Source organism: Peromyscus leucopus, chromosome 14 (assembly GCF_004664715.2).
Source record: "Peromyscus leucopus breed LL Stock chromosome 14, UCI_PerLeu_2.1, whole genome shotgun sequence".
NCBI classification, from domain to species: Eukaryota; Metazoa; Chordata; class Mammalia; order Rodentia; family Cricetidae; genus Peromyscus; species Peromyscus leucopus.
In genome coordinates, this window is record NC_051075.1 from 81,328,728 (window position 1) to 81,336,775 (window position 8,048).

At 41.1% G+C, this 8,048-nt stretch overlaps 1 pseudogene; it reads right to left on the reverse strand.

Moving 5' to 3' along the window:
* Positions 1–1,370: 1,370 nt before the first annotated feature.
* On the reverse strand, positions 1,371–1,821 carry LOC114685207 (annotated as a pseudogene).
* Positions 1,822–8,048: the final 6,227 nt, after the last annotated feature.

Here is an 8,048-nt window from a genome sequence, read left to right on the forward strand (position 1 = left end):
AACTGTCTCACCTATTCAGAGGGCCTGATCCAGCTGGGGCTCCTCAGCCTTTGGTTCATAGTTCATGTGTTTCCATTCATTTGGCTATTTTTTTCAATAATTGCGTAAAACCGAAATTTATTATAAGCCACAGTCGTCCTAGGGACCTCCATGCTATATATATAGCCTCCATAGTTCTATGGGTTGGGAGTCCCTAGTTCTTTATGCCTGATCTTTGGGCTGTGGGTGGCCTTAGGGAAACCAGGTCCTCACACTGGAGATACAGCTGTGCAGTGCAGGGTTTTAGGGACTCCTACATTATGTACTCTGTGCCACAGGTTTTAGGATTCTGAGGGTTTTATGGATATTTTTACACATTTTCTCTCATGTTGGATTTGTCTAGAATTTCCTTAATGGCAATTCAGAATTAGACAAAGCATCACAGAACTGAATGTGAATCTTGTTAACTGAATAGGGAGCACAGACTATAATGCCATTTATTCTGCTGACTTTATTTTACCACTTGGATGAGGTACTATGTTTCAGTGTTAGGTTTCCAATCTCATGAAACTCTATAGGAGGAGATTACCAATCATAGCCCAAGCACTAATGGTACAGGCCCAAATATATCTGCACACATAACTTTTAGTTCTTTTCTATATCACAGGTAGATACTTCACTGACATATTTAAAAATAGCAATTCTCAGTGCAAATACATGGTACTTGTTTAATATGATGTTTTTAATCTCAATGCTAATTTGTTTACCTTTCATGAAAAATATTACAACTCTGGGAGTAACTCCCTTAAATCAGAGTGCTTAGATATTAGCCATGCATAGCTGACCTCATAAAATACCTGCCCTTCATTACAGAGAGGGCAATACAGCTGCAGTGATGTGTGGACCCAACTTAAGTCTGTGACGTGTTCCTTAGGCATAACAGCAACTGCTTTTTGTCAATAATGTAACAAGAGCTCTGACATATAGATGTATCTGAGGGTGAAAGGTATGGAGAATCCAAACTAGAGTTCATTTTTTAATGGAACAAGTACTGTGATGGCAAGGTCAGATGAGTTTCTAAAAGCTAAGCTTTTATTAAGAATATTTCTGAGACCAGAGATGGTTCCACTGATAAAGGCTAGATTCATAACACAAAAAATAAATATCACCATGTGTACCATCTTGATAGCAATTGTGAGAAATAAGCAAATGTGACTTTAGAAAAAAAGACCGCCAAATCCCTCTGCCCTTAGGAAGTGAGAGGCAAAAACGGAAAACCAGGAGTTGTTCTTTCCAGCTCTGAAGTCTTAGAGTTCCTGGGTTGAGTTAGAGCTGAGCGCCCCCTGCTGGTCCAGAGCTCCTCTGCAGGGAGGTTTGTGTCTGGGCTCATGCTAAAGTCTCCTCACTGTGTCTCTTGCACAGTAATATGTGGCTGTGTCCTCAGTGGTCACAGAGTTCAGCTGCAGGAAGAACTGGTTCTTGGATGTTTCTCTGGTGATGGAGATGTGGCTTTTGAAGGATGGGTTGTAGTTGGTGCCACCACCAGAACTGATGTACCCCATCCACTCCAGTTTCTTCCCTGGGGACTGTCTGATCCAGTTCCAGATATAACCACTGGTGATAGAGTTACCAGTGACAGAGCAGGTGAGGGACAGTGATTGCGAGGGCTTCACCAGGCCAGGCCCTGACTCCTGAAGCTATACCTGGGACAGGATACCTTCAGACAAGAAGAGACAATTCTGTCAATCACAGGTTGTCACAAGCCCTCATGGACACATGTATGAAATGGTAACACTCACCAGGAAGGGCTGTCACCAGACACAGAAGACCCAACAGTGTCATCTTCTAGGCTATACCTCCTTTTCCTCAGAGGTTAGCCTCCTGTGAGAGAGATATGAGTTCCCACAGTCCAGGAGGGGATTTAACTTAGAGCTAGAAGATGTATTTGCATATGGGGAATCAACCTTGTCTTTATAAATGGGGAGGGTGGATATTAACTCTGCTTGGTTGTTACATTATGACCATCACTCTATCAGACTTCCTGTAGTATGAGTCTGGAGTAAGAGAGCATGGGGACCACAGGGATCACAGGAAACACATCTTGGAATGATCAATCTGAACTTCCTAGTCCAACCTCCCCACCTCCATTCTTATGGTGTTCTTTTGCTGTCTCAGGTCAGTGCCAACCTTCTTTTCACACTAGGTTCCTGAGCACTGTCTTTCTGATTAGTAAGGCCACACACTCCTGCTTTTCCTTCTTTTCCACTAATGAGGTGGGTTTCAATCTTTCCTTGAAAATTGGTACATTGTCATATTGTTACTGCACAGGGTCCACACCTACTTCTTACTCCATACACACTGTGCAATGTAGAAGAAACACTTGCTGAGAGAAGGAGCTGGTAACCATGTACACCATGAACCTTGCTCAGGGACCCCATTTATTCTTTATGCTGTCCTGACTCGCAGACCACCAGGGTTAGACATTGACAGTATCATGGGAGCAGTTATTTGATACCCCAACCACAGAGACTAAGAATTAAGTTAGAGAGGACGTTCTCCTGCCTTGGGTCTCTTTACAGACTGAGACTCCTCTTGAAGTTTGTAACATGTATCAGTGTTTGGGCACAATATGAGTCCTTCTCTCTTTTCTCATTTTTCTATTAGTTTTTAACCTATGGGCACATCTTTTTTTTCTCATATAATATATCCTGATTTCAGTTTCTCCTCCATCTTCAACTCCAAAGACCTCTGCCTCCTTTCCCATCCAGATACAAAATTTTGCTGTCTCTCTTTAGAAAACAAGCAAGCTTCTAATGAATAATAATAAAATAAAATGATACAAAACAAATACTAACAGATTGGAACAGGACAAACAAACATAAGGAAAAGAATCCAAGAAAAGGCAGAAGGGACAGGTGCAGATGCAGAGACCTCCTGATGTAAACACAATATGCTACATATGTAAAGAAAATGTAGGATAGAATAAGAGATAAATAAATAAATAAATAAATAAATAAATAAATAAATAAATAAATAAATAAGAAAAACAACAGAAGCCATGTGATATTATGAGACAAGGAACCTCCAAAAATGTATTTGAATTTGATATCTTATGACCATCTACTGCTGGAAATGAAGTTGGTTTCCTCAGTGAGACTCCCTAAGAGAAAACTAATTTTTCATATGCAAGTGATTATCAATTGGAGATAGCATAGGGGGTGGGGTGGGTGCTTGTGTCCAATTCTCCTTTCAGCTCTAGGACCCCATCTGGTGCAGACTCAATGGGCTCTGTGCATGTATCTCAGTCTCTCTAAATTTGTATGTGCAACTATCCTGTTCATGTGTAGAGCTTACTTCCTTGATGCATCTATCCCCTCTGGCTCTTATACCCCTTTCTCCTCTTCTTCTTCAGTGTTCCATGAGCCCTGAGGGGATTTGATGAAGACAACTCATATAGTGATGAGTGGTCCAAGGTCACTCATTCTCAGAATATTGTCTGGCTGTGAGTCTCTATATGTGTCCCCAACTGCTGCAGAATAAAACTTTTCTGATAATGGCTGAGTAAGGCGCTGATCTTTGAAAGTAGCAGAAAGTCATTGTGAGTAATTTTATTGCAATCTTCTCTTTTTTTTCTTTTTCTTTTTTTTTTTTTTTGGTTTTTCGTGACAAGGTTTCTCTGTGTAGCTTTGCGCCTTTCCTGGAACTTGCTTTGTAGACCAGGCTGACCATGAACTCACAGAGATCCACTTGCCTCTGCCTCCTTAGTGCTGGGATTAAAGGCGTGCGCCACTGCCACCAATGCCGCCACCGCCACAACCCAGCTCAATCTTCTTTTTATAGAACAATAATACTTATTTTTACCATAGATTCTTGGACTATCTCTTCTGAGAATCTTGGTCAATCAAGTAGAGTATGGGTTCTATTTCTTATATGGACCATTTGTCAACTCATATATTGTTAGTTACTCCCACAGCAATTTCCATCATTGACCTAGCATGCCTGGAAGCTGGATACCATTATAAATCCAAGGAGTTGTAGCTTGTGTTGGTGTTACAATTCTGTAGCTAGAGATTTCCTGCCTTGCCCACAGTCAGGACAAATCTTTGTCACCAGTCAGTCCCACAGCCCCTCAGACCCAATCAAGTAAACACAGAGACTTATTGCTTACAAACTGTGTGGCCATGGCAGGCTTCTTACTAACTGTTCTTATACCTTAAATTAATCCATTTCCATAAATCTATACCTTACCTCATGGCTTGTGGCTTACAGGCATCTTCACATGCTGCTTGTCATGGCAGCAGCTGGCAGTGACCTTTCTGCCTTCCTGTTCTTTCTTTTCTCCTCTCTGTTAGTCCCACCTATACTTCCTGCCTAGCCACTGGCCAATCAGTGTTTTATTTATTGACCAATCAGAGCAAGTTGACATACAGACCATCCCACAGCACTTCCTTTTTATCTCCTTTTTTTTTAAAGTAAGGTTTTAACCTTAACAAAGTAAAATTACATATAATTTGGGAATTTGGGCGTAGCTTCTCTTACTACTTCCTGCTGGAGGGGGCGCTGTATCTTATGGGGACACAAAGAAAATTTTAGGATTATGGAGTAGTCCATGAGGGTGTATCATCTGAGCCAGTTGCCTTCAAATGGTTCTGGATGTTGGATCATCTGGGCCTTGGTGTCATCAGAGACCTTTCAGGGGGTCTTGGCTGGTCAAACCTGATGTATCTTAATCTGGAACAAATCCATAGACTCTAGCTTTCTGTGGGAACAAAAGCAGAGTCTCCTTTCCAAAACAACATATCCCTACATCCAAATTTTGTAGTCAAGGTACCTTTAAAATATACATTTTGGCATAACTCAACAGCTTTTGCAATCAAATGTTTTTCTTCAGTTATGAATATCAAAGAGAACATAATCTAGATTCTCTGTGTGATAGCCATCTTTACATGGCTAAATTTTTATATTATCTTGAGCCTATTGCTTTAAATTGCAGCCTTCTAAGACTGAAACAGAGCTGTGGCTGCTGGCTCTGCCCACTTCAGCTTCCCAATATGGTGGTGGTACATTTTCCACCAGCTCTGGGAGTCATCAAGTCTCAGAAATAGTGGGTCTACGCTTCTATCAAAACAGTGTTTAGCCCAGAAACCTCTTTTTGTTTTGTACTAGCAAAGGCTAAATCCACAATGCAGCTTAATGTGCCACTTGCAGAGGCCTCATTCCAGACAAACTGCAGGTTGAATACTCATGCCAGGAACCCACCATAGTAGCTCTAACACGCAGGCTGCCAGTAATTTGAGAGAAACAACTAGGAACTGTTTTTAGCTCCATTTTAGAATCTTTTTTCTCAGGTTTTATGTGGAAACTCTTGCCAACAGGTTGGGTGCCATTTGTAGCTAGAGTTTTCCTGCCTTGCCCATAGGACAAATCTTTGTCACCAGCCAGTCCCACAGCTGCTCAGACCCAACCAAGTAAACAAAGAGACTTATATTGCTTACAAACTGGATGGCCATGGCAGGCTTCTTGCTAACTGTTCTTATAGCTTAAAGTAATTAATTTCCATAAATCTATACCTTGACATGTGGCTCATGGCTTACAGGCATCTTGACATGCTGCTTGTCATGGTGGAGGCTGGCAGTGACCCTTCCACCTTTCTGTTCTTTCTTTTCTACTCTCTGTTAGTCCTGCCTATACTTCCTGCCTAGCCAGTGGCCAGTCAGTGTTTTATTTATTGAACAATCAGAGCAATTTGACATACAGACCATCTCACAGCACATTTCTACTTTGGAATCATCTATTGTGTTAGGTTTCCATACTACCCCTCAAATGGCCCTAAGTTTTAGCTCTTTTTCCCCTTATTTTCTCTATTGCTCCCCTTTTTCACACACTCCCCTTTTGATCTTCCCTTCTAGCTGTCCTCACATGCATTCATAACTATCTGAAGTATTTTGTTTTCCTACAGGAGATCTACCGTTTCCACCCCAATCCCATAAGCCTTAAAACCCTCTCATTTGAATGCAGGTTTTCAATTCTGACCCTGCAGAATTCCTTTTTTTAATAGAAGGCACATGAATAAGTACAGAAGTTGATAGAGATTGTATCACTTAAATGCATACAACATTTCTGATCACAGAGTAGGGATCATCACTGTCATCAGCAATAGAAATAATATAACTACTGTTTTGTTAGAAATGTAATGAATTATCCAGTATGATTGTTGGAAATACCATGAGTGAGCTAAGAAGTTTAATAAGTAGGAATATTAACATGAGTACTTGTACAGATAGTATTAATTCCAATGGCAAGAATAAGACCAAACCCACGATTTTATCCAAACTTGAAGCAAGATTGATTTAATTGGTGTGCACCCAAGATCAGGTCAGTGACTGCCTCCTAAGTCATGTTAAAGAGATCAGCCCCAAATATATCCCTTGGGCCCCTTTTAAGGAGTAAAATTATTTGTAGTTTAGCAGAAGGGAGACAATGGGGCAATAAGGAAAAACAAAAAAACCTGAAAAGGACATCAAGTGGCCACCCACCATTTGATTAGATGGGTTAAGAGAGAATCAGGAAGGTTCAGGGCATTCTCAAAAACAAATCAAGGTCATAGGTTGGTGCAAGTCAGTTTCCAGGAAACAGAGAGCAACTCAACTCTCACAGTAAATACAAATTTATTTAAAAAAAATACAGTATAGTGGCTCTTGCCTCTGTAATGGAGTCAGGCAGGTTTCTCAATAGTAGAGAAGACAGGCTTCAATCATACCTTTATTGTCCATTCATCAGCTAATGGGCCTCTAGGCTGATTCCAGCTCTTAGATGCAGTGAAGAAGGCAAGGCTGAATACAAAAGATCTGGTATCTTTGCAGTAGTGAGTCCTTCAGTATCTGCCCAGGAGTGATGTAGCTAGGCCACATGACATTTCTATTTTTAGCTTTTGGAAGATATTCAGACAAGATGTCATAGGGACAGCAACAGTTCACACTCTCACCAACCACATGTCATGGTTACCCCTTTTCCAATTAATCATCAACATTTGGTGTCATTTGTTTCATTAATAAATGACCTTCTTAGAGGGATGAAATCTAATTCTATTTTTTTTTTAAATTTGCAATTCACTGATGGATCAAGATGATGAAAACTAGCTGGGCGGTGGTGGCACACACCTTTAATCCCAGCATTTGGGAGGCAAAGCCAGGCAGATCTCTGTGAATTCTAGGACAGCCTGGTCTATAGAGTGAGATCCAGGACAGGCACCAAAACAACACAGAGAAACCCCATCTCCAAAGATAAAAACAAAACAAAAACAACAAAAAGATGTTGAAAACTGTAAGAAAAGTTTATTAACCATTTGTGTAATGGTTGTGTTTCCATCACTTGAAGAGCCTATGAAGTTATTAAAAGCACCACTGCTGTCTGTCTGTAGAATGAATTCATTCTTGGCCTTTCAAAAGCTTAGGAGATAACTGTGTAGGTTTTGTAAACAAATCAGGGAAGAGCCCCCTTTATGTGTTTGTATTGAGTTTCACATTCTACATGTTTGGGATGCTCTCTCTGTCTTTTGGGTATGTGATCCATTAACAAAGCCATCAGCTCAGGATTGTCTGGTGGAGCACTTTGGTGCCCTGCTTGTTCCTTCTGAGGGTCAAGTGCTGTGGGTAGTCTCTATGTCCAATTGCTCTGATAGATAAATAAATAAAACACTGATTGGCCAGTGGCCAGGTAGGAAGTGTAGGTGGGACTAAAAGAGAAGGGGAAAGAAAGAACAGGAAGACAGAGAGAGATGCTGCCAGCCGCTGCCATGAAAAGAAGCATGTGAAGACACCGGTAAGCCATGAGCCATGTGGCAAGGTATAGATATATGGCAATGGATTGATTTAAGCTATAAGAACAGTTAGCAAGAAGCCTGCCACGGCCATACAGTTTGTAAGCAATAGAAGTCTCTGTGTTTACTTGGTTGGGTCTGAGCATCTGTGGGACTGGCTGGTGACAAAGATTTGTCCTGACTGTGGGCAAGGCAGGAAAACTCTAGTTTCTGTCAGAGCAGCAGGGAAGCAGAGTGACAAAGGTTACAG